The sequence below is a fragment of the Gossypium hirsutum genome, chromosome A01 (assembly GCF_007990345.1).
Source record: "Gossypium hirsutum isolate 1008001.06 chromosome A01, Gossypium_hirsutum_v2.1, whole genome shotgun sequence".
In the NCBI taxonomy this organism is placed as follows: domain Eukaryota; kingdom Viridiplantae; phylum Streptophyta; class Magnoliopsida; order Malvales; family Malvaceae; genus Gossypium; species Gossypium hirsutum.
The window spans coordinates 82,777,445-82,783,225 of NC_053424.1; positions in this window are offsets into that span (position 1 = coordinate 82,777,445).

Below are 5,781 nucleotides of genomic sequence, written 5' to 3' on the forward strand. Positions count from 1 at the left end.
ACACGATATAAAAAATATTAAAAATAAAATATAACACCAAAACAACCAAAAAAATAAAAATAAAATGAAGACACAACTTGCTAGTTGCTATTGAAAGTGATAGGAGGGGGAAAATGAAGAAACAGATAAAGTAGGGAAATTAAAAATATATATTATGAAATGATTAGTGTGGATGTAGGTGGGGTTTTAGAGTGTTTTGTTTAGTTATTGGAAAACGTTACCAATGACTAATTGATCATGTCAGCGTCAAGTTTGGCATCGAGAATCGGTGTTACAATGCAAAGGCATGACATCGGTTTTTGATGCCATGCTTGACGCCTACGTGACTAATCAGTCACGAGTATCCCTTTTTTTTATCTTTGTTCTATTTTTTTCATTTTCCCAATTTCCCCCTAAATTCTGATAGGGTAATGCTTTTTCAACGAGTGTTGCTTGTTAGTAGATCAACACTCATATTTCACCTTGTTTTGACCGTATTTTGACCATATTTATACTTAAAAAACTAGTTTTTCATTATTTTGTATTTATGTTCTTTGTGTCATTGATACCACTTTAAAAATATTATTTTGGCCTAATTATTTGCTAATGATGGAGGCATTTCTCTAGGTAACGTCACAATTGTGTTAAGTGGCACTACATTTTACTGTAGATTTCATACCCTTGTCGTATATAATTTCCATCCCACACCATTTTCATAAGTTTCCCTAAAATAAATGTTTCATATGTGTTTATCTTGTTGTAACATCTTTTCTATATTATATTTTTGTGTATGTCTCTTTTTTGTGTTCTTGTGGTTTAATAATAAAAATAATCTCAATTTAATTAAAGAATAATTTAAAATAATAAAATATTATTTATTAATTAAATTGAATATTTAAATTATAATGATAATGTAATTGAAGACGAATTACTTTAACACTTATTACAAGTTTGAATAAAGGTAAAATAACTCTTATCTTGAAATTTTATATAAATATTTAAAGATTAAATTCAGAAATTGAGATTAGAGTTTGACTTAATTTATATGTGTAAACTAGTAATAGATAAAAGTAATTATGGCTTTAGCGTATTAAAATTATTGGATTAACAATTTATATTTTTTTTTCTAATTTAAAACCAAATAACAATGCTATTACTAAAAAGTAAATTCAAATTGTATCAATTATAATTAAATTAAATTTTATGAATTTTTGTTCAACATCAACTTATCTAATTAGGATGAGATTATTATAATACTTTTTTTCTAATTTTATAATAGTTTATTTTCATAAATGAAACAACTAATGAGATTATTAAATTATGTAATTTTATTATAGAAAAAAAACAAATAAATTAAATACAAGTTAAACAACTTCAACTTCCTAAAAAATATTTAATATAAAAGTATATTGAGAAAATTTAAAAAATCCAACTTCTTAAAAATAAAAATAAAAATTAATTTAATAAAAATAAAATTACTAATATTTTTAAATTTTCTATTTTGATCTTCTACTCTAACCTCTAAGTTTTGCCATCGTCTTCTATCTTGATTTTCCTCTCTTTTCAATCTATTATCCTCATCAAAATATTTTATTAGCATTTGACTTTTGATGTAATTAATTACTCCGTAGTTACAAATTACCTAAACCTAAACAATTATAAAATTATAATCATAAATAATAAGAATTTATTGTTGTAAATTAAATATTTTTATAAAATTATAATTATAATAGAAATTAGAAAAAAACATAAAGTAAGATTAAAATTAATAATAATGTACCATTATAAAATAAACTTTCACATTAAGTAATAGAATGAGAGGAAAGTGAATAAGGGTGAGCTTAAAATAAACTTAATATAATATACATATATATATATAATAAACTAATAAATGTGTGATGAATATCATAATTTTACCCCATATGTAACATTCCAAAATTGGGCCCAGTCGGAATAGTGATTTCGGGACCACAAATCTGACGTTAAAATATTTTTTTATGATTATTATGAGGCCTAGGATATGAAAATAAGCATGTGTTAAAGTTTCATGAAGAAATTTTAAGTGTAAGGTGTCCAATTGGAAATTAGGGACCAAATTGAATAAATTGCAAAACTTGAGTTCTAGAAGCAATAATTGCTTTGGATTATTAATTAGAAGGATTAAATAGAAATTTTCTCAATTTCTAAGTTTTGAACAAAAATGGGCATGCATGGAAAATTTTGAAAGTTTAGTAAGGAAGGGCATTTTGGTCATTTGGTAATAAAATTAATAAAAAGGGAAAATGAAAGCTAAAATCAGCCATCTTCTTCTCCATAGCTGGAAAAATTTGAATGTTCTCCATAGCTAGGGTTTCAACATTTTCAAGCTCAATAGTAAGTACTCCCTAGCCTCGTTTTTAACGTTCTTCGTATTTTTGAGATCCTCGTAACATGCTCTATCTATTTATACCCATATTTTAAGCTGGGGTTCATAATTTACCCATGCATGAGATACTTGTGTTTTGATGATTTATGTTGGAATATGAGAGTTTAAAGGATAGAAAACAACTTTTACTAAGTAGATTTTCATGGAAATGGCTTAAAGGACCATTTTGTAAAAGTTGTAAAAATGGGTAGGAAAATGTGAAATGAAGGAAAATGTTGGCTGCTATAAGTATGAAAAATATTTGGCTAGGCTTGGAAAACCAAGAAATTCCATGCATTTCATTATACGAGCCTAGGGACTAATTTGTAAAAGTTGTAAAAGGTTAGGGGCGAAATGGTCATTTTGTCTAGGGTTGAGTTTTAGGCTGAAAATGAATAATGTGAGGTATTAATAATCTATTTTGTGGATATAGACCTCGAGAGACCAATTCTGGAGGTCAACCGAGGAAAACAAATTCAGAGTAACCGAAATTCAAATCCGAAATGATTACCAGGTAAGTTCGTGTAACTCGAATGTAGACTATTTAAATACATTAAAAATGTATATTCATTTATGAATTATAATATTGCTATTCATTGTGAGATAAGGTATGAAAAATATTATGCTAATGAAACGTTGATAAATTGTCCCGGTTGAATAAAAAGGATATCTGATGGATTTTTCTGGAAATGAATTGACGGTAAAAAGGATCTAGCCCGAACAGGTGATCTTAAAGTGATCTAGCCTCCCGAAGAATATGTGTGCTATAATGGATTTAGCCCGGACGGGTAATCCGATTAGGATCTGAATTTAGCCTGGACTGGTAATTCAGATCTGAGCTCATAGGAGTATATGTCGTAGGGGATTTAGCCTGGATTGGTAACCGTGACATTACTCCATGATTTACATTACGAGGGATTTAGTCTCGACTGGTAATCCTGCCGTAAGAGTAAGGTTCGCAGGAGTGCGTACGTAAAATGATCACTTGCATGAAATAACAGTAAATGGGATATCCATCGAGATTCCGAGAAATTCAATGGGATTAAAATGAGAAATGAGAATGGAATTTCTTGAATTGATGAGCTCATCTAAGATTAATGCTATAATGTATTGATATGAGACTAACTTGATGATTGAGTGTATGTGATAGGGAAATTATACTATACTTGTTAGAGTGAATATCTAATATGGTTGTATGCTAAACAATTGGTAAGTTTACCTTCCAGTTATCTGAACTTACTAAGCATGTCAATGATTACCCTCCTCTCTTTTCCCTTGTCTTACAGAGCTCGCGAACTCGTGGAGATTGGAAGACAATTGGAGCTCCGATCACACTATCAACTTGTCTTGATTTGGTATATAGAAACCTTTATTTTGTTATAATGGCATGTATAAAATTCTTGGTAATTTTTGTTATATGTGTCATCTAGCTAGCCAAAGTAAAGGCTTAAATGATATGCCTATTCATTTTGTATATGGCCATAAGATATGGCTCATATTGATGTAGGTTGTAAACCTACTAATTGTGCATGTTTATGCTCGAATGTTTCATGTCATGGTTGATGTGATATACCATGAATGGACATGTGTAATGTGGCCAAATCATTTGGAAATGGTTTATGTCATAATTGGCATGGGTTATAAATGGCCAAGTATAGAATGGAATTTTTGAAATGTTAACCATGACACAAAGAGGCAATATCAATATAGGTTAAAAGGGGACATGAAGTAACATGCATGACCTTGGCCAAGAAGGTATAAAGTGTACATTTATTCCATGATAATTGTCCAAGAAGTATATTAGTGTGTATGGATGTTTGAGGGTGACCAAATGCTTGAAAAATAGCCTCTAAAACAGGTCCACACGGGTAGATACACGGGCTTGTGTCTAGGCTGTGTGTGACTCACAGTCAGTCCCCATGAGCGTGTTGTACGACTGTGTGTCCCCTGCACCTAGAATTTTAGGGTAGCATGCATGGTAGTAAACACACGGGCAGAGACATGGCCGTGTGTCTCAGCCATGTAGAGAACACGGCCTTTGGCCACTGGCGTGTGCCTTGGTCGCGTGCTCCTAAATGGATGATGATGTCATAAAAAGAATGTCCAGGTTTTTGCACACGGGCTGTGACACGGGCGTGTCGTGACTATGTGAAGGACACAGGCCAGGGGCACGGACGTGTGCTCGGCCGTGTGAAAACCCCTGTAGGTTCAAAATGAAAAATAATCCCACACGGGTATGGTACACGGGGGTGTGCATTTCCTCCACACGGGCGTGTGAGGCTTAAACATGAAAATTTTTCTAAAATTTTCCTAAGTTTTCTGTTTAGTCCCGGACTGCTTTTAACGCATGTTTTGGACCTCGTAGGCCCATAATAGGGACAATATGATTTTGTTCAATTGGTTTTAAATTGGAATGAAATTTTATAACTCGCTCTTCCCGGAATGCTCATGGTTGTGTACAGTAATGCCTCGTACCTTGTCTCGGTCTCGGGTACGGGTAAGGAGTGTTACAACCAATTAGAATGATATTTCAATTTTAACACCCTTAGCCTGCCCCGATAAGCTTAATTGAGCTACAGAATGCTATAGTAAAAAATGGAACTGTTATAGATATTTAACAGATAATTCGAATAAAAAATCATATTTATCATGATATAAGTCTTTCATGTAACAGTCCGGTTTTGAACCTAGTCAAAATAGTAGTTTCGGGACCACATATTCGAGTAAAAAAATATTAAAATATTATTTTCCACGTTTATGATATGTGAATGAGCATGTGTGAAAATGTCGTATGAAAATTTGAATGTTTGTTGCTTAATTTTGAAAAAGGACTTAATCGCGTAAAATGTAAAGGTTGTCTGCTATATGTTAAAAGTGCCTATTTGATTTGGCTTATTATTTAAGAGGTCCTTATGTGGTTATTATGCCATTTATAAGGTTAATGGACATGTATAACCTTAATATTTATGTTTTAATAGTTTTATAACAAAGGGTAAAATAGGAATTTAATGAATATGTTAATTAAAATAAAACCAAAAGCATGAAAATGGCCATTAACATCCATTTTGCCAAAATTTGATGAACAAAAGAAAAGAAAAAGAAAATTAGGGTTCGACTAAGGAAATCTTTGATTAAGGTATGTGTTTTGATCGGTTTTTGATAATTTCTACGTTTTTGTAATCGTTGTTTCGTATAGTATCAAGCCCATGCCTCAATTTCTGATTTTGATGATGATTTTGAAATATGCCATGGATAAATTCATGAGCTTTATATTGTTATATGATGAAATATGAAAGTTTGATGTTGGGTTTATATGTTTTGTCTTTAAATTTTTTGATGATTTTGAGTAAAATAGGCTACATTGTGTAATTTGTAAATTGAGGGACTAAAATGTAAAA